This window comes from Taudactylus pleione, unplaced genomic scaffold, assembly GCF_031769625.1.
Source record: "Taudactylus pleione unplaced genomic scaffold, aTauple2 ptg000027l, whole genome shotgun sequence".
NCBI lineage: Eukaryota > Metazoa > Chordata > Amphibia > Anura > Myobatrachidae > Taudactylus > Taudactylus pleione.
In genome coordinates this window covers 1,843,312-1,864,751 of record NW_028284429.1, presented here as the reverse complement: position 1 = coordinate 1,864,751, position 21,440 = coordinate 1,843,312, and positions in this window count along the sequence as shown.

The following is a 21,440-nucleotide window of genomic DNA, read 5'->3' as shown; positions in this document are numbered from 1 at the left end:
GGGCTCGGGGGGAAAGAGACTGACACATGCTGGCGCTGGGGGGGAGACAGGCTGACACACACGCTGGCGCTGGGGGGCATGAAGAGACTGACACACGCTGGAGCTGGGGGGGATGAAGAGGCTGACACACACTGGGGCTGGAGAGGAAAGAGACAGACACATGCTGGGGCTGGGGGGGGGAAGAGGCTGACATACACTGGGCCTGGGGGGGAAAGAGACTGACACATGCTGGGGTTGGGGAGGGAAAGAGGCAGACACGCTGGCGCTGGGGGGGGAAAAGGCTGACACGCTGGGGCTGGGGGGGGAGAGAGGCTGACACATGCTGGGGCTGGGGGGGAAAGAGGCTGACACACGCTGGGGCTGGGGGGAAAGAGGCTGACATGCTGGGGCTGGGGGGTAAAGAGGCTGACACATGCTGGGGGGGGAAAAGGCTGACACACACTGGGGCTGGGGGGGGAAAGAGGCTGACACACGCTGGGGCTGGGGGGGAAAGAGGCTGACACACACGCTGGGGGGAAAGAGGCTGACACACACTGGGGCTGGGGGGGAAGAGGCTGGCACAGGCTGGGGCTGGGGGGGAAAGAGGCTGACACATGCTGGGGGTGAAAGAGGCAGACACATGCTGGGGCTGGGGGGGAAAGAGGCTGACACACATGCTGGGGGGGAAAGAGGCTGACACACACACTGGGGCTGGGGGGGAAACAGGCTGACACATGCTGGGGGTGAAAGAGGCTGACACACGCTGCAGCTGGGGGAGAAATAGGCTGACACGCTGGGGGGAAAGAGGCTGACACGCTGGGGGGAAAGAGGCTGACATGCTGGGGCTGGGGGGGATGAAGAGGCTGACACACACTGGGGCTGGAGGGGAAAGAGACTGACACATGCTGGGGCTGGGGGGGCGGAGAGGCTGACACACACTGGGCCTGGGGGGGAAAGAGACTGACACATGCTGGGGTTGGGGAGGGGAAGAGGCTGACACGCTGGCGCTGGGGGGGAAAGGCTGACACACTGGGGCTGGGGGGGGAGAGGCTGACACATGCTGGGGCTGAGGGGGGGGAAGAGGCTGACACACTGGGGCTGGGGGGGAAAGAGACTGACACATGCTGGGGCTGGGGGAGGGAAAGGCTGACACACTGGGGCTGGGGGGGAAGAGGCTGACACATTCTGGGGCTGGGGGGGAAAGAGGTTGACACATGCTGGGGCTGGGGGGCAAAGAGGCTGACACACGCTGGGGCTGGGGGGAAAGAGGCTGACACACGCTGGGGCTGGGGGGGAAAGAGGCTGACACACACACTGGGGGGGAAAAAGGCTGACACACACTGGGGCTGGGGGGGAAAGAAGCTGACACACGCTGGGGCTGGGGGGGAAAGAGGCTGACACACACGCTGGGGGGAAAGAGGCTGACACACACTGGGGCTGGGGGGGAAGAGGCTGACACATGCTGGAGCTGGGGGGAAAGAGGCTGACACACGCTTGGGGTGAAAGAGGCTGATACATGCTGGGGCTGGGGGGGAAAGAGGCTGACACACACTGGGGCTGGGGGGGAAAGAGGCTGACACATGCTGGGGCTGGGGGGGAAAGAGGCTGACACATGCTGGGGGTGAAAGAGGCTGACACACGCTGCAGCTGGGGGGGAAAGAGGCTGACACGCTGGGGGGAAAGAGGCTGACACATGCTGGTGCTGGGGGGGAAAGAGGCTGACACGCTGGGGCTGGGGGGGAAAGAGGCTGACACATGCTGGGGCTGGGGGGGAAAGAGGCTGACTCATGCTGGGGCTGGGGGGGAAAGAGGTTGACACATGCTGGGGGGAAAGAGACTGACATGCTGGGGCTGGGGGGGAAAGAGACTGACACATGCTGGCACTGGGGGGGGCAGGCTGACACACACACTGGCGCTGGGGAGGATGAAGAGGCTGACACATGCTGGAGCAGGGGGAGGGGATGAACAGGCTGACACACACTGGGGCTGGGGGGGAAAGAGACTGACACATGCTGGGGCTGGGGGGGAAAGAGGCTGACACACGGTGGGGCTGGAGGGGAAAGAGGCTGACACACACGCTGGGGGGAAAGAGGCTGACACACACTGGGGCTGGGGGGAAAAGGCTGACACACGCTGGGGCTGGAGGGGAAAGAGGCTGACACACGCTGGGGCTGGGGGGGAAAGAGGCTGACACACACGCTGGGGGAAAAGAGGCTGACACACACTGGGGCTGGGGGGGAAGAGGCTGACACATGCTGGGGCTGGGGGGGAAAGAGGCTGACACACGCTGGGGTGAAAGAGGCTGACACATGCTGGGGCTGGGGGGGAAAGAGGCTGACACACACACTGGGGCTGGGGGGGAAAGAGGCTGACACACGCTGGGGCTGGGGGGGAAAGAGGCTGACACACGCTGGGGCTGGGGGGGGAAAGGCTGACACACACTGGGGCTGGGGGGGAAATGGCCGACACACGCTGGGGGAGAAAGAGGCTGACACATGCTGGGGCTGTGGGGGAAAGAGGCTGACACATGCCGGGGCAGGGGGGAAAGAGGCTGACACACACGCTGGGGGGGAAAGAGGCTGACACATGCTGGTGCTGGGGGGGAAAGACACTGACACACGCTGGGGGTGAAAGAGGCTGACACATGCTGCAGCTGGGGGGGAAAGAGGCTGACACGCTGGGGGGAAAGAGGCTGACACACACTTGGGCTGGGGGGGAAGAGACTGACACATGCTGGGGCTGGGGGGGAAAGAGGCTGACACACGCTGGGGCTGGGGGGGAAAGAGGCTGACACACGCTGGGGGAAAGAGGCTGACACACACTGGGGCTGGGGGGAAAAGGCTGACACATGCTGGGGCTGGGGGGGAAAGAGGCTGACACACGCTGGGGCTGGGGGGGAAAGAGGCTGACACACATGCTGGGGGGAAAGAGGCTGACACACGCTGGGGCTGGGGGGAAAGAGGCTGACACACACGCTGGGGGGAAAGAGGCTGACACACACTGGGGCTGGGGGGGAAGAGGCTGACACATGCTGGGGCTGGGGGGGAAAGAGGCTGACACACGCTGGGGTTGAAAGAGGCTGACACATGCTGGGGCTGGGGGGGAAAGAGGCTGACACACACGCTGGGGGGGAAAGAGGCTGACACACACACTGGGGCTGGGGGGAAAGAGGCTGACACACGCTGGGGCTGGGGGGGAAAGAGGCTGACACACACTGGGGCTGGGGGGGAAAAGGCTGACACACACTGGGGCTGGGGGGGAAAAGGCTGACACACGCTGGGGCTGGAGAGAAAGAGGCTGACACATGCTGGGGCTGGGGGGGAAAGAGGCTGACACATTTTTGGGCTGGGGGGGAAAGAGGTTGACACACACGCTGGGGGGGAAAGAGGCTGACACACACACTGGGGCTGGGGGGGAAAGAGGCTGACACATGCTGGGGCTGGGGGGGAAAGAGGCTGACACATGCCGGGGCTGGGGGGGAAAGAGGTTGACACACACGCTGGGGGGGAAAGAGGCTGACACACACACTGGGGCTGGGGGCGAAAGAGGTTGACAAATGCTGGGGCTGGGGGGAAAGAGGCTGACACGCTGGGGCTGGGGGGTAAAGAGGCTGACACATGCTGGGGGGGAAAAAGGCTGACACACACTGGGGCTGGGGGGGAAAGAGGCTGACACACGCTGGGGCTGGGGGGGAAAGAGGCTGACACACGCTGAGGGGAAAGAGGCTGACACACACTGGGGCTGGGGGGGAAGAGGCTGACACATGCTGGGGCTGGGGGGGAAAGAGGCTGACACATGCTGGGGGTGAAAGAGGCTGACACATGCTGGGGCTGGGGGGGAAAGAGGCTGACACACATGCTGGGGGGGAAAGAGGCTGACACACACACTGGGGCTGGGGGGGAAACAGGCTGACACATGCTGGGGGTGAAAGAGGCTGACACACGCTGCAGCTGGGGGGGAAAGAGGCTGACACGCTGGGGGGAAAGAGGCTGACACGCTGGGGGGAAAGAGGCTGACATGCTGGGGCTGGGGGGGATGAAGAGGCTGACACACACTGGGGCTGGAGGGGAAAGAGACTGACACATGCTGAGGCTGGGGGGGGAGAGGCTGACACACACTGGGCCTGGGGGGGAAAGAGACTGACACATGCTGGGGTTGGGGAGGGGAAGAGGCTGACATGCTGGCGCTGGGGGGGAAAGGCTGACACACTGGGGCTGGGGGGGGAGAGGCTGACACATGCTGGGGCTGGGGGGGGGAAGAGGCTGACACACTGGGGCTGGGGGGGAAAGAGACTGCCACATGCTGGGGCTGGGGGGGGAAAAGGCTGACACACTGGGGCTGGGGGGGGAAGAGGCTGACACATGCTGGGGCTGGGGGGGAAAGAGGCTGACACATGCCGGGGCTGGGGGGCAAAGAGGTTGACACACACGCTGGGGGGAAAGAGGCTGACACACACACTGGGGCTGGGGGCGAAAGAGGCTGACACATGCTGGGGCTGGGGGGAAAGAGGCTGACACGCTGGGGCTGGGGGGTAAAGAGGCTGACACATGCTGGGGGGGGAAAAGGCTGACACACACTGGGGCTGGGGGGGGAAGAGGCTGACACACGCTGGGGCTGGGGGGGAAAGAGGCTGACACACACGCTGGGGGGAAAGAGGCTGACACACACTGGGGCTGGGGGGGAAGAGGCTGACACATGCTGGGGCTGGGGGGGAAAGAGGCTGACACATGCTGGGGGTGAAAGAGGCTGACACATGCTGGGGCTGGGGGGGAAAGAGGCTGACACACATGCTGGGGGGGAAAGAGGCTGACACACACACTGGGGCTGGGGGGGAAACAGGCTGACACATGCTGGGGGTGAAAGAGGCTGACACACGCTGCAGCTGGGGGGGAAAGAGGCTGACACACTGGGGGGAAAGAGGCTGACACGCTGGGGGGAAAGAGGCTGACATGCTGGGGCTGGGGGGGATGAAGAGGCTGACACACACTGGGCCTGGGGGGGAAAGAGACTGACACATGCTGGGGTTGGGGAGGGGAAGAGGCTGACACGCTGGCGCTGGGGGGGAAAGGCTGACACACTGGGGCTGGGGGGGAGAGGCTGACACATGCTGGGGCTGGGGGGGGAAGAGGCTGACACATGCTGGGGGTGAAAGAGGCTGACACACGCTGCAGCTGGGGGGGAAAGAGGCTGACACGCTGGGGGGAAAGAGGCTGACACGCTGGGGGGAAAGAGGCTGACATGCTGGGGCTGGGGGGGATGAAGAGGCTGACACACACTGGGGCTGGAGGGGAAAGAGACTGACACATGCTGGGGCTGGGGGGGGAGAGGCTGACACACACTGGGCCTGGGGGGGAAAGAGACTGACACATGCTGGGGTTGGGGAGGGGAAGAGGCTGACATGCTGGCGCTGGGGGGGAAAGGCTGACACACTGGGGCTGGGGGGGGAGAGGCTGACACATGCTGGGGCTGGGGGGGGGAAGAGGCTGACACACTGGGGCTGGGGGGGAAAGAGACTGCCACATGCTGGGGCTGGGGGGGGAAAAGGCTGACACACTGGGGCTGGGGGGGGAAGAGGCTGACACATGCTGGGGCTGGGGGGGAAAGAGGCTGACACATGCCGGGGCTGGGGGGCAAAGAGGTTGACACACACGCTGGGGGGAAAGAGGCTGACACACACACTGGGGCTGGGGGCGAAAGAGGCTGACACATGCTGGGGCTGGGGGGAAAGAGGCTGACACGCTGGGGCTGGGGGGTAAAGAGGCTGACACATGCTGGGGGGGGAAAAGGCTGACACACACTGGGGCTGGGGGGGGAAGAGGCTGACACACGCTGGGGCTGGGGGGGAAAGAGGCTGACACACACGCTGGGGGGAAAGAGGCTGACACACACTGGGGCTGGGGGGGAAGAGGCTGACACATGCTGGGGCTGGGGGGGAAAGAGGCTGACACATGCTGGGGGTGAAAGAGGCTGACACATGCTGGGGCTGGGGGGGAAAGAGGCTGACACACATGCTGGGGGGGAAAGAGGCTGACACACACACTGGGGCTGGGGGGGAAACAGGCTGACACATGCTGCGGGTGAAAGAGGCTGACACACGCTGCAGCTGGGGGGGAAAGAGGCTGACACACTGGGGGGAAAGAGGCTGACACGCTGGGGGGAAAGAGGCTGACATGCTGGGGCTGGGGGGGATGAAGAGGCTGACACACACTGGGCCTGGGGGGGAAAGAGACTGACACATGCTGGGGTTGGGGAGGGGAAGAGGCTGACACGCTGGCGCTGGGGGGGAAAGGCTGACACACTGGGGCTGGGGGGGGAGAGGCTGACACATGCTGGGGCTGGGGGGGGAAGAGGCTGACACACTGGGGCTGGGGGGGAAAGAGACTGACACATTCTGGGGCTGGGGGGGGAAAAGGCTGACACACTGGGGCTGGGGGGGAAGAGGCTGACATATTCTGGGGCTGGGGGGGAAAGAGGCTGACACATGCTGGGGCTGGGGGGGAAAGAGGCTGACACATGCTGGGGCTGGGGGAGAAAGAGGCTGACACACACTGGGGCTGGGGGGAAAGAGGCTGACACACGCTGGGGCTGGGGGGGAAAGAGGCTGACACACACGCTGGGGGGGAAAAAGGCTGACACACACTGGGGTTGGGGGGGAAAGAAGCTGACACACGCTGGGGCTGGGGGGGAAAGAGGCTGACACACACGCTGGGGGTGAAAGAGGCTGATACATGCTGGGGCTGGGGGGGAAAGAGGCTGACACACACTGGGGCTGGGGGGGAAAGAGGCTGACACATGCTGGGGCTGGGGGTGAAAGAGGCTGACACATGCTGGGGGTGAAAGAGGCTGACACACGCTGCAGCTGGGGGGGAAAGAGGCTGACACGCTGGGGGGAAAGAGGCTGACACATGCTGGTGCTGGGGGGGAAAGAGGCTGACACGCTGGGGCTGGGGGGGAAAGAGGCTGACACATGCTGGGGCTGGGGGGGAAAGAGGTTGACTCATGCTGGGGCTGGGGGGGAAAGAGGTTGACACATGCTGGGGGGAAAGAGACTGACATGCTGGCGCTGGGGGGGAAAGAGACTGACACATGCTGGCACTGGGGGGGGCAGGCTGACACACACACTGGCGCTGGGGAGGATGAAGAGGCTGACACATGCTGGAGCAGGGGGAGGGGATGAACAGGCTGACACACACTGGGGCTGGGGGGGAAAGAGACTGACACATGCTGGGGCTGGGGGGGAAAGAGGCTGACACACGGTGGGGCTGGGGGGGAAAGAGGCTGACACACACGCTGGGGGGAAAGAGGCTGACACACACTGGGGCTGGGGGAAAAGGCTGACACTTGCTGGGGGGAAAGAGGCTGACACACGCTGGGGCTGGGGGGGAAAGAGGCTGACACACACGCTGGGGGGAAAGAGGCTGACACACACTGGGGCTGGGGGGGAAGAGGCTGACACATGCTGGGGCTGGGGGGGAAAGAGGCTGACACACGCTGGGGTGAAAGAGGCTGACACATGCTGGGGCTGGGGGGGAAAGAGGCTGACACACACACTGGGGCTGGGGGGGAAAGAGGCTGACACACGCTGGGGCTGGGGGGGAAAGAGGCTGACACACGCTGGGGCTGGGGGGGGAAAGGCTGACACACACTGGGGCTGGGGGGGAAAAGGCCGACACGCGCTGGCGGAGAAAGAGGCTGACACATGCTGGGGCTGTGGGGGAAAGACACTGACACACGCTGGGGGTGAAAGAGGCTGACACACGCTTCAGCTGGGGGGGAAAGAGGCTGATACGCTGGGGGGAAAGAGGCTGACACACACTGGGGCTGGGGGGGAAGAGACTGACACATGCTGGGGCTGGGGGGGAAAGAGGCTGACACACGCTGGGGCTGGGGGGGAAAGAGGCTGACACACACGCTGGGGGAAAGAGGCTGACAAACACTGGGGCTGGGGGGAAAAGGCTGACACATGCTGGGGCTGGGGGGGAAAGAGGCTGACACACGCTGGGGCTGGGGGGGAAAGAGGCTGACACACATGCTGGGGGGAAAGAGGCTGACACACGCTGGGGCTGGGGGGAAAGAGGCTGACACACACGCTGGGGGGAAAGAGGCTGACACACACTGGGGCTGGGGGGGAAGAGGCTGACACATGCTGGGGCTGGGGGGGAAAGAGGCTGACACACTGGGGTTGAAAGAGGCTGACACATGCTGGGGCTGGGGGGGAAAGAGGCTGACACACACTCTGGGGGGGAAAGAGGCTGACACACACACTGGGGCTGGGGGCGAAAGAGGCTGACACATGCTGGGGCTGGGGGGGAAAGAGGCTGACACATGCCGGGGCTGGGGGGGAAAGAGATTGACACACACGCTGGGGGGAAAGAGGCTGACACACACACTGGGGCTGGGGGCGAAAGAGGCTGACACATGCTGGGGCTGGGGGGGAAAGAGGCTGACACACGCTGCAGCTGGGGGGAAAGAGGCTGACACGCTGGGGGGAAAGAGGCTGACACACTGGGGGGGAAAGAGGCTGGGGGGAAAGAGGCTGGCACGCTGGGGCTGGGCGGGAAAGAGGCTGACACATGCTGGGGCTGGGGGGGAAAGAGGCTGACACATGCTGGGGGAAAAGAGACTGACACATGCTGGGGCTGGGGGGGAAAGAGACTGACACATGCTGGCGCTGGGGGGGCAGGCTGACACACACGCTGGCGCTGGGGGGGATGAAGAGGCTGACACATGCTGGCGCTGGGGGGGATGAACAGGCTGACACACACTGGGGCTGAGGGGGAAAGAGACTGACACATGCTGGGGCTGGGGGAAAAAAGGCTGACACACACGCTGGGGGGGAAAGAGGCTGACACATGCTGGGGCTGGGGGGGAAAGAGGCTGACACATGCTGGGGCTGGGGGGGAAAGAGGCTGACACACACGCTGGGGGGAAAGAGGCTGACACACACTGGGGCTGGGGGGGAAGAGGCTGACACATGCTGGGGCTGGGGGGAAAGAGGCTGACACACGCTGGGGGGGAAAGAGGCTGACACACACGCTGGGGGGAAAGAGGCTGACACACACTGGGGCTGGGGGGGAAGAGGCTGACACATGCTGGGGCTGGGGGGGAAAGAGGCTGACACACGCTGGGTGTGAAAGAGGCTGACACATGCTGGGGCTGGGGGGGAAAGAGGCTGACACACACGCTGGGGGGGAAAGAGGCTGACACACGCTGGGGGGAAAGAGGCTGACACACACTGGGGCTGGGGGGGAAGAGACTGACACATGCTGGGGCTGGGGGGGAAAGAGGCTGACACACACGCTGGGGGGAAAGAGGCTGACACACACTGGGGCTGGGGGGGAAGAGACTGACACATGCTGGGGCTGGGGGGGAAAGAGGCTGACACACGCTGGGGCTGGGGGGGAAAGAGGCTGACACACACGCTGGGGGAAAGAGGCTGACACACACTGGGGCTGGGGGGAAAAGGCTGACACATGCTGGGGCTTGGGGGGAAAGAGGCTGACACACGCTGGGGCTGGGGGGGAAAGAGGCTGACACACATGCTGGGGGGAAAGAGGCTGACACATGCTGGGGCTGGGGGGAAAGAGGCTGACACACACGCTGGGGGGAAAGAGGCTGACACACACTGGGGCTGGGGGGAAGAGGCTGACACATGCTGGGGCTGGGGGGGAAAGAGGCTGACACACGCTGGGGTTGAAAGAGGCTGACACATGCTGGGGCTGGGGGGGAAAGAGGCTGACACACACGCTGGGGGGGAAAGAGGCTGACACACACACTGGGGCTGGGGGGAAAGAGGCTGACACACGCTGGGGCTGGGGGGGAAAGAGGCTGACACACACTGGGGCTGGGGGGGAAAAGGCTGACACACTGGGGCTGGGGGGGAAAAGGCTGACACATGCTGGGGCTGGGGGAGAAAGAGGCTGACACATGCTGGGGCTGGGGGGGAAAGAGGCTGACACATGCCGGGGCTGGGGGGGAAAGAGGTTGACACACACGCTGGGGGGGAAAGAGGCTGACACACACACTGGGGCTGGGGGGGAAAGAGGCTGACACATGCTGGGGCTGGGGGGGAAAGAGGCTGACACATTTCGGGGCTGGGGGGAAAGAGGTTGACACACACGCTGGGGGGGAAAGAGGCTGACACACACAGTGGGGCTGGGGGTGAAAGAGGCTGACACATGCTGGGGCTGGGGGGGAAAGAGGCTGACACACGCTGGGGCTGGGGGGGAAAGAGCCTGACACACATGCTGGGGGGAAAGAGGCTGACACATGCTGGGGCTGGGGGGAAAGAGGCTGACACACACGCTGGGGGGAAAGAGGCTGACACACACTGGGGCTGGGGGGGAAGAGGCTGACACATGCTGGGGCTGGGGGGGAAAGAGGCTGACACACACTGGGGTTGAAAGAGGCTGACACATGCTGGGGCTGGGGGGGAAAGAGGCTGACACACACGCTGGGGGGGAAAGAGGCTGACACACACACTGGGCCTGGGGGGAAAGAGGCTGACACACGCTGGGGCTGGGGGGGAAAGAGGCTGACACACACTGGGGCTGGGGGGGAAAAGGCTGACACACACTGGGGCTGGGGGGGAAACGGCTGACACACTCTGGGGCTGGGGGAGAAAGAGGCTGACACATGCTGGGGCTGGGGGGGAAAGATGCTGACACACGCTGGGGGGGAAAGAGGCTGACACACACGCTGGGGGGAAAGAGGCTGACACACACTGGGGCTGGGGGGGAAGAGGCTGACACATGCTGGGGCTGGGGGGGAAAGAGGCTGACACACGCTGGGTGTGAAAGAGGCTGCCACATGCTGGGGCTGGGGGGGAAAGAGGCTGACACACACGCTGGGGGGGAAAGAGGCTGACACACACGCTGGGGGGGAAAGAGGCTGACACACACGCTGGGGCTGGGGGGGAAAGAGGCTGACACACACTGGGGCTGGGGGGGGAAAAGGCTGACACACTCTGGGGCTGGGGGAGAAAGAGGCTGACACATGCTGGGGCTGGGGGGGAAAGATGCTGACACACGCTGGGGGGGAAAGAGGCTGACACACACGCTGGGGGGAAAGAGGCTGACACACACTGGGGCTGGGGGGGAGAGGCTGACACATGCTGGGGCTGGGGGGGAAAGAGGCTGACACACGCTGGGTGTGAAAGAGGCTGACACATGCCGGGGCTGGGGGGGAAAGAGATTGACACACACGCTGGGGGGAAAGAGGCTGACACACACACTGGGGCTGGGGGCGAAAGAGGCTGACACATGCTGGGGCTGGGGGGGAAAGAGGCTGACACACGCTGCAGCTGGGGGGAAAGAGGCTGACACGCTGGGGGGAAAGAGGCTGACACACTGGGGGGGAAAGAGGCTGGGGGGAAAGAGGCTGGCACACTGGGGCTGGGCGGGAAAGAGGCTGACACATGCTGGGGCTGGGGGGGAAAGAGGCTGACACATGCTGGGGGAAAAGAGACTGACACATGCTGGGGCTGGGGGGGAAAGAGACTGACACATGCTGGCGCTGGGGGGGCAGGCTGACACACACGCTGGCGCTGGGGGGGATGAAGAGGCTGACACATGCTGGCACTGGGGGGGATGAACAGGCTGACACACACTGGGGCTGAGGGGGAAAGAGACTGACACATGCTGGGGCTGGGGGGGAAAAAGGCTGACACACACGCTGGGGGGGAAAGAGGCTGACACATGCTGGGGCTGGGGGGGAAAGAGGCTGACATGCTGGGGCTGGGGGGGAAAGAGGCTGACACACACGCTGGGGGGAAAGAGGCTGACACACACTGGGGCTGGGGGGGAAGAGGCTGACACATGCTGGGGCTGGGGGGAAAGAGGCTGACACACGCTGGGGGGGAAAGAGGCTGACACACACGCTGGGGGGAAAGAGGCTGACACACACTGGGGCTGGGGGGGAAGAGGCTGACACATGCTGGGGCTGGGGGGGAAAGAGGCTGACACACGCTGGGTGTGAAAGAGGCTGACACATGCTGGGGCTGGGGGGGAAAGAGGCTGACACACACGCTGGGGGGGAAAGAGGCTGACACACGCTGGGGGGAAAGAGGCTGACACACACTGGGGCTGGGGGGGAAGAGACTGACACATGCTGGGGCTGGGGGGGAAAGAGGCTGACACACACGCTGGGGGGAAAGAGGCTGACACACACTGGGGCTGGGGGGGAAGAGACTGACACATGCTGGGGCTGGGGGGGAAAGAGGCTGACACACGCTGGGGCTGGGGGGGAAAGAGGCTGACACACACGCTGGGGGAAAGAGGTTGACACACACTGGGGCTGGGGGGAAAAGGCTGACACATGCTGGGGCTGGGGGGGAAAGAGGCTGACACACGCTGGGGCTGGGGGGGAAAGAGGCTGACACACATGCTGGGGGGAAAGAGGCTGACACATGCTGGGGCTGGGGGGAAAGAGGCTGACACACACGCTGGGGGGAAAGAGGCTGACACACACTGGGGCTGGGGGGAAGAGGCTGACACATGCTGGGGCTGGGGGGGAAAGAGGCTGACACACGCTGGGGTTGAAAGAGGCTGACACATGCTGGGGCTGGGGGGGAAAGAGGCTGACACACACGCTGGGGGGGAAAGAGGCTGACACACACACTGGGGCTGGGGGGAAAGAGGCTGACACACGCTGGGGCTGGGGGGGAAAGAGGCTGACACACACTGGGGCTGGGGGGGAAAAGGCTGACACACACTGGGGCTGGGGGGGAAAAGGCTGACACATGCTGGGGCTGGGGGAGAAAGAGGCTGACACATGCTGGGGCTGGGGGGGAAAGAGGCTGACACATGCCGGGGCTGGGGGGGAAAGAGGTTGACACACACGCTGGGGGGGAAAGAGGCTGACACACACACTGGGGCTGGGGGGGAAAGAGGCTGACACATGCTGGGGCTGGGGGGGAAAGAGGCTGACACATTTCGGGGCTGGGGGGAAAGAGGTTGACACACACGCTGGGGGGGAAAGAGGCTGACACACACACTGGGGCTGGGGGTGAAAGAGGCTGACACATGCTGGGGCTGGGGGGGAAAGAGGCTGACAAACGCTGGGGCTGGGGGGGAAAGAGCCTGACACACATGCTGGGGGGAAAGAGGCTGACACATGCTGGGGCTGGGGGGAAAGAGGCTGACACACACGCTGGGGGGAAAGAGGCTGACACACACTGGGGCTGGGGGGGAAGAGGCTGACACATGCTGGGGCTGGGGGGGAAAGAGGCTGACACACACGCTGGGGGGGAAAGAGGCTGACACACACACTGGGCCTGGGGGGAAAGAGGCTGACACACGCTGGGGCTGGGGGGGAAAGAGGCTGACACACACTGGGGCTGGGGGGGAAAAGGCTGACACACACTGGGGCTGGGGGGGAAACGGCTGACACACTCTGGGGCTGGGGGAGAAAGAGGCTGACACATGCTGGGGCTGGGGGGGAAAGATGCTGACACACGCTGGGGGGGAAAGAGGCTGACACACACGCTGGGGGGAAAGAGGCTGACACACACTGGGGCTGGGAGGGAAGAGGCTGACACATGCTGGGGCTGGGGGGGAAAGAGGCTGACACACGCTGGGTGTGAAAGAGGCTGCCACATGCTGGGGCTGGGGGGGAAAGAGGCTGACACACACGCTGGGGGGGAAAGAGTCTGACACACACGCTGGGGGGGAAAGAGGCTGACACACACGCTGGGGCTGGGGGGGAAAGAGGCTGACACACACTGGGGCTGGGGGGGGAAAAGGCTGACACACGCTGGGGCTGGGGGAGAAAGAGGCTGACACATGCTGGGGCTGAGGGGGAGAGAGGCTGACACTGTACTTGTTCTCATGTTATATGATGACACGTACATCTTCTGGTGCCAACAAATAAAAGATAATAATAGTTATGCCCCTTCAGCCATAAGTGGAGTTACGTCTCTGGGGCTGATTCACTACCGATCGCAATTGCGAATGCAATAGCGATTATGCACGCAGTTCAACTGCGATAGTATGCTAATCCACTGCTTTCACAATGCACTACATAAGGACGCCCACTTTACCTTATACACATCCGTAATGTTTAGCAAGACTGCGAAACCATCGGTAACATCGGTACCATCGCAGCCTCACACACACTTGCACAAGCTCTGACCTCACTCAGAAATTGCTAACATCCATGCAGGCTTTGAGGCCTCAGGCTGCATACGGCATCACAGTGGATAAGTTATGCAAACCCCTGTAACGGCGTTCCAACGCACTGACACGCCTGTGTTTTGGCCGACCCCCCCCCGTCGCCACCCACAAATGGCACTTCCTGTCAATCACTCTGCGATGGGTCTAAGTAACCGATGCGATCGCAGTCCTGGTTGCAAACGGCTAGTTCACGCACGCACACTGCGATGCATACACTTGCGCAGTACTCAACAATCGGCCGATTGCGTGCATATTAGCACCTGCATTCCTTGCTGAATCAGGCCCTATGTTGTATATGATTCTGCATCACCCATACTTGCATACGTCTGTCTCCGGAGCATGCTCAGTGTAAGGACACAGAAGATATATCCGAAAAACCCATTTATGTTCAAATCTGCATGTGGTCTGGTGAGTATCTGCTGCAATACCAGCTACAGATGATAGGTGGCAGTGCACCAACAGTGCTGATACCTTCACAATTGTTCTACTTATCTGCAATCCGCACTAAAGGACAAGTCAATCAGGACTGACCTCACCTGTGGGCAGTGTATATAGAGGCCTCCCTGCTGCAATGTTTGTCTGCTGGCGCTTCAAGTGTCTTTTGTTTGTTTGTTTACCTGTGTTCACTGACTTCAGCTGCATCACCGTTCATTTTGCCTTCTGCAATCCATTGACTTCAGCTTTGACCCTCATGACCCGTCTTCCCAGGACCAGACTTGCCTACTTTTGTAGGGAATGAGATAGATTCCCTTCCGTTTCTGTACGATGACATCATCAGCCAGTGTCCAACGTCATTCCCTACCATCCAAGTGGGCATAGAGGGGGAATACATTCATGTGGCGAGCGAAGATAGCCACCGTGCCCGCAGCGTGGCGAGCAAGGGGCCGACTTTCTTATTTTCCTGGAAAGTGTGGGCAGAAACCTCCACTTCCATCCATCTCTCACGTCACTGCCAGGTGCGGCTACTGAAGGGGTTTTATACTCTTCCACTTTTGTAGTCCTTCCGGGAGATTGCAGGGTGTGGGTCAGTATGGGAAGTGTGGTAGGGAGTAGCGGTACTTATATACTTAGCGGTACTTATCGCGGCTGTGCGGCTTGGTCGTAATGACGAGACTGGTCTACATTTGGGAGTCTCCCTGACATTCCAGGAGAGTTGGTGAGTATGCTCAGCATCTCTTGGTTTGATAGGGAGATCTACTCAGTCCAGTAGATCTCTCCTGAGACATCAAACTTGTTACAAGCGACAATTAGTTACTGTAGCTATAGAGGTAAGTGATTGATGCAGAAGAGATCACCTGCCGGTATTATATTATATATTTGTATACTCCGGACTCTCATTTCAACATCTCCATCCTCACCACTTGCTGTATACAGCAGCCGTGCAGGTATACACTATGCAGAGGCTGCGATGGTCTGCAAGCTAAGCACTGTCCCGCAGACTATAATCCGCCCACTTGTTATTCTTCTCCGTCACTGAAGACATAACGCTGACATTCCTGTCTGAATGCTTAAAACATGGAGGAATAGCGATACAAGGGAAGCAAAGAAAATGTCCGTCCAAGCGGCCAATCTCATTATCTATCTGATCACGGCGAGTGCCCTGCTCGCCGCATGCCTGAATGAGCTGCGCTATTTATTGGGTAACATTGGCGAGCGTGTCACTGATAGTGATTGCGTACAGAGACGTAGAATCGTTCACGCAGGGGCCATATTCAGCCGGAGGATCTGCACCGGCTATAGGGCACAGAATTCACCAGGGAAGGACTCGCAGCGGCGTTAGCATTAATGTAAGAGAGGTAATACGGGAGAAGACGCAGACGCTGCCGCGTTGTACTCAGAATCAGGCCCAGTGAGTGCCAACTGCGCACAAGTTGTCGCTGCCACCACCAGTCTCCTTCTCCAGCACCTGGAACCGTGCACTTCTGGGAGGTTGGTGTGGCCGCTGCAGCGCCTCTTTGCTGGTGACAATGGCTGGTTCCCCCAGACTGCTTAGTTTGTATCAGGATTGCTGGGTAGCTGGCACCGTTGGCTCAGGATGCCGGGTCCTATACACGACAGCCGGGAAGGGATTAGTTTAGCTGTTATCTGTAGGTGACAGTAACACGGCAGGAAATCGGCGCGATACGGAGTTCTGTAGCGCAATGGTTTTATTGTTCATAAACAGTGCTGACAAGGGGCGCTACATGTCAGTCTATGGAACCAATAACCATCCAATATTAACGAACCACATTACAAGGGGCCATATTACCTTCCCACTGACAATGTTCTAATGGGATCCATGCAGGTCGAAAAGCTGAGATTGCAGTCACTTGAGCTGCTGTGATATCACTGGCACTACCTCTGTTTATGAACGCACCTATCATTAAAGTCTTTTTGCACTGCGCATGTTCCGTAGCTGAGCACAAGCAACTTTCCGCAATTCAGAGTCGTACACATCTTAGCTGCAACTCCACCAGCGACTGACTGGGTGTGACTGGGCGGCTACTGGCTATTTACATGTAGGGGAGATGTAAGAAGAGTTGGATAAGATCCAAGTGCGCTATAACTAGATGCTATAATAACCAGCGCTATAACTAGATGCTATATCCAGCGCTATTTGATGCTTACATTGAACCTCGTTATGTAAACATCTAAAGATTTATCTGTCATACTATTGTATGGTGACGGAAAAAAATCAGATGTTATATAAAAAAACACCCCCGATAAGCGCACTTTTGTGGCTCATGTATCAATGGGATTACCTGTTGGTATGTGTGCTCACCTAGTGAAAAAACATTATATATACCCTTTCCTTCCTTTGAGACACATTTTTGAGATTATAGGAGGCTGCAGCAGGTGTGTTTTTAAAAGTTGTTTAATTCTTAATTTTAGGGGTATGCAGTCGGGAAGCCCGTGGACCTAATCCTGACAGCCGGCTTTGTCCCAGCAAAGGTCTAAAGACAGGCGTAGATATCCCGACGCCTGTCACTAGACATAAGCCGGGAACTCGACGCCCGGCATCCCGATCGAAGGGACGCTGGGCGCCGAGCGCGGATAGCCATGGGGGGGGGAGGGTTAGGTTTAGGGTTCCCGGGAGGGACTTAGGGTTAGGCACTCCCCGGGAGGTTAGGTTTAGGCTAGAGGAAGGGGGGTTAGGTTTAGGCACTTAGAGGGGGGATTAGGGTTAGGCACTGGGGGGGAAGGTTAAGGTTAGGCACCCCTAAGGGAGGGTTAGGGGGTAGAAATAGGTTAGTATATACTTACCTTTGACGATCGGGATTTCCTCCTTTGCCGGGATGCTGCTGTCGGGATTCCAACCGATTCCATTTTAGGTACATCAAAATACACTCGTACCCATTTTCATGTACGCCAAACGTAACCTCGGTACTTATTTTTCTAAAAGAACATGGCTTTCTATCATCTTCCCACATATATGTATATAACAGCCCTTTGCCTCAAAATAAGATCACTAAGTACTGTTATAAGGGCTCCTACTACTATTCTATATGATTCCCAGAGTCACTGAAGCTTTTTATGGGGTACAGACTGATTTTCCCCAAAAAAGAGGGTCCTTTTAGCTAGTTTCGCTTTGGAGAATATTCCCCTATCCGCGTTATCGCCTGTTTTACAATTGAATACGGCGAAAAGCAGGGACGCGCATGGAGAACACATCCCGTCAAAACAGGCGATTGAGGCGAATTAATTCCGCTTTTCGCCAGGCGGCACTTTTTGCGGCTAATTGAAATCGGCTCTTAGGTGGCACAGTCACGATGTGAGGGTTTTGTCCTGGTAGGGCCAGACTGCATGTCCCCTTCCTTGCTGGCACCTGCCATGGCGTGTGGCAATGAAAATGTGCGTTTGGGAAGGGGAGCAGGACAGGAAGACAGGATGAGCCCCAGCCCACCGGGCAGGCATGGCGAGTGATGTGAAGTATTAGAATAACAATAACGTGTATATAGCCTCATGTCTGTAAGGATATTAATGATTATCTACATAAAACACCCAGCTTGGCACAGGCTCTGTTGTTGGTGGTAACAACACTGTGACCTTTGAGTCTGTTGCGCTGATTTGCAGCTGGGATAAGCCAAAATATCAGCCACATTATACACCCATCATACATTGTTACAGACTTAGCTAGTGTGGGTGACCCAGGGGTGGGCCTAGGCTGATTATAGGGGGGCGCTTTTCCAATTCTATTGCGGCCGTAAGAAATCTGTGTATGTATATCTGGATTCCCTGCCCAATATGCTGCCCCTCCCTGTGCGCAGCCCCTGCAGATAATGTACGCCCTTATTAATCTCATTCCTGTCCATGTTTTAGTTTTGTAGTTAAAGAAAAGCAATTACAATATGGGGGAGATGTACTAAGCCTTGTAGAGAGATAAAATACCAACCAATCAGCTCCTAACTGTCACGTTACAGGCTGTGTGTGAAAAGTGACAGTTAAAGATGATTGCTTGGAGCTTTATCTCTCTCCAAGACTTAGGGCCTGATTCAGACCCGCTCGCAAGCACACACAGCGCTCGCAAGCGGGTCGATGGTCCCTCACTGCACATGCCGGAGCCGGCTACGGCGTGCGCATGAGCGAGACCCGGCCAGCGACGGGCGCTCCATCGCTATGGGTCTCATACCAAAAGGGGGCGGCTGTCGATTTTGATTGACAGATCGCCCCTTTTTGGGTCGGACAGGGGGGGTGGCTGCTGTTTGGGGACGGCCTCAGTAGAGAGCTTCCGGGTCTATTAGGGACGGAAGCTCACTGGGGCTTGCGATGGACGAGACTCTACAACAAGGGTCTCGTCGCAAGCGCGATGGTCACGACCATCACCTGGCCGCTCGCAAAAGCTGAGGGTGGTCACCCACAGCTTAGCAAGTGGCCAGGAGGCCAGATCACAAAAAAAAAATGCCGCCCTGATTCAGAGTGAGCGCTCTGAAAGAGCGTCCGGCTCTGAATCAGGCCCTTAGTACAAAGACCCCATATTTGTAAAAATGATTACCTTTCATTAGAAATGGACTTTGTTGCCTACGTTCAAATAAAGGTGCGTCCTATTGTAGTGTAGGGATCAGACCTCATCTCAGGCTCAAAGAAGGTCAAAATCAAGTCCTTTGTGGCGAGGAGATAGATTTATGCCCCTGTATATGACCCACCCCACCCACTGTATCTTAGTTAGATAATATGTTGTAACATGAAATCTTTCTATGTTAGGCACTAGGGGGGAGGTTAGGGTTAGGCACTAGGGGGGGAGGATAGGGTTAGGCACTAGGGGGGGAGGTTAGGGTTAGGCACTAGAGGGGGAGGTTAGGGTTAGGCACTAGGGGGGGTTAGGGTTAGGCACTAGGGGGGAGGTTAGGGTTAGGCACTAGAGGGGGAGGTTAGGGTTAGGCACTAGAGGGGGAGGTTAGGGTTAGGCACTAGGGGGGAGGTTAGGGTTAGGCAATAGGGGGGGAGGTTAGGGTTAGGCACTAGGGGGGAGGTTAGGGTTAGGCACTAGAGGGGGAGGTTAGGGTTAGGCACTAGGGGGGAGGTTAGGGTTAGGTACTAGGGGGGGAGGATAGGGTTAGGCACTAGAGGGGGAGGTTAGGGTTAGGCACTAGAGGGGGAGGTTAGGGTTAGGCACTAGGGGGGTTAGGGTTAGGCACTAGGGGGGAGGTTAGGGTTAGGCACTAGGGGGGAGGTTAGGGTTAGGCACTAGAGGGGGAGGTTAGGGTAAGGCACTAGAGGGGGAGGTTAGGGTTAGGCACTAGGGGGGAGGTTAGGGTTTGGCACTAGGGGGGGTTAGGGTTAGGCACTAGGGGGAGGTTAGGGTTAGGCACTAGAGGGGGAGGTTAGGGTTAGGCACTAGGGGGGAGGCACTAGAGGGGGAGGTTAGGGTTAGGCACTAGGGGGGAGGTTAGGGTTAGGCAATAGGGGGGGAGGTTAGGGTTAGGCACTAGAGGGGGAGGTTAGGGTTAGGCACTAGGGGGGAGGTTAGGGTTAGGTACTAGGGGGTGAGGTTAGGGATAGGCACTAGGGGGGAGGTTAGGGTTAGGCACTAAGGGGAGGTTAGGGTTAGGCACTAGAGGGGGAGGTTAGGGTTAGGCACTAGGGGGAGAGGTTAGGGTTAGGCACTAGGAGGAGAGGTTAGGGTTAGGCACTAGACGGGAGGTTAGGGTTAGGCACTAGACGGGAGGTTAGGGTTAGGCACTAAGGGGGAGGTTAGGGTTAGGCACTAGAGGGGAGGTTAGGGTTAGGCATTAGAGGGGAGGTTAGGGTTAGGCACTAGAGGGGAGGTTAGGGTTAGGCACTAGGATGGGAGGTTAGGCACTAGGAGGGGAGCTTAGGGTTAGGCACTAGAGGGGGAGGTTAGGCACTAGGTGGAGGTTAGGGTTAGGCACTAGGGGGGAGGTTAGGGTTAGGCACTAGGGGGGGAGGTTAGTGTTAGGCACTAGAGGGGGAGGTTAGGGTTAGGCACTAGGGGGCGAGGTTAGGGTTAGGCACTAGATGGGAGGTTAGGGTTAGGCACTAAGGGGGAGGTTAGGGTTAGGCACTAGAGGGGAGGTTAGGGTTAGGCACTAGAGGGGAGGTTATGGTTAGGCACTAGGATGGGAGGTTAGGCACTAGGAGGGGAGGTTAGGGTTAGGCACTAGAGTGGAAGGTTAGGCACTAGGGGGAGGTTAGGGTTAGGCACTAGAGTGGGAGGTTAGGGTTAGGCACTAGGGGGGAGGTTAGGGTTATGCACTAGAGGGGGAGGTTAGGGTTAGGCACTAGGGGGGAGGTTAGGGTTAGGCACTAGGGGGGGTTAGACACTAGGGGGGAGGTTAGGGTTAGGCACTAGAGGGGGAGGTTAGGTTTAGGCACTAGAGGGGGAGGTTAGGGTTAGGCACTAGGGGGAGGTTAAGGTTAGGCACTAGGGGGGAGGGGTTAGGGTTATGCACTAGAGGGTTAGGTTTAGGCACTAGAGGGGGAGGTTAGGGTTAGGCACTAGGAGGGGAGGTTAGGGTTAGGCACTAGGGGGGGAGGTTAGGGTTAGGCACTAGGGGGGGAGGTTAGGGTTAGGCACTATAGGGGGAGGTTAGGGTTAGGTACTAGAGGGGGAGGTTAGGGTTAGGCACTAGGGGAAGGTTAGGGTTAGGCACTAGGGGAGGTTAGGGTTAGGCACTATGGGGGGAGGTTAGGGTTAGGCACTAGGGGGGAGGTTAGGGTTAGGCACTAGGGGCGAGGTTAGGGTTAGGCACTAGAGGGGAGGTTAGGGTTAGGCACTAGGGGGGGAGGTTAGGGTTAGGCACTGGGGGGGAGGTTAGGGTTAGGCACTAGGGGGGGGTTAGGCACTAGGGG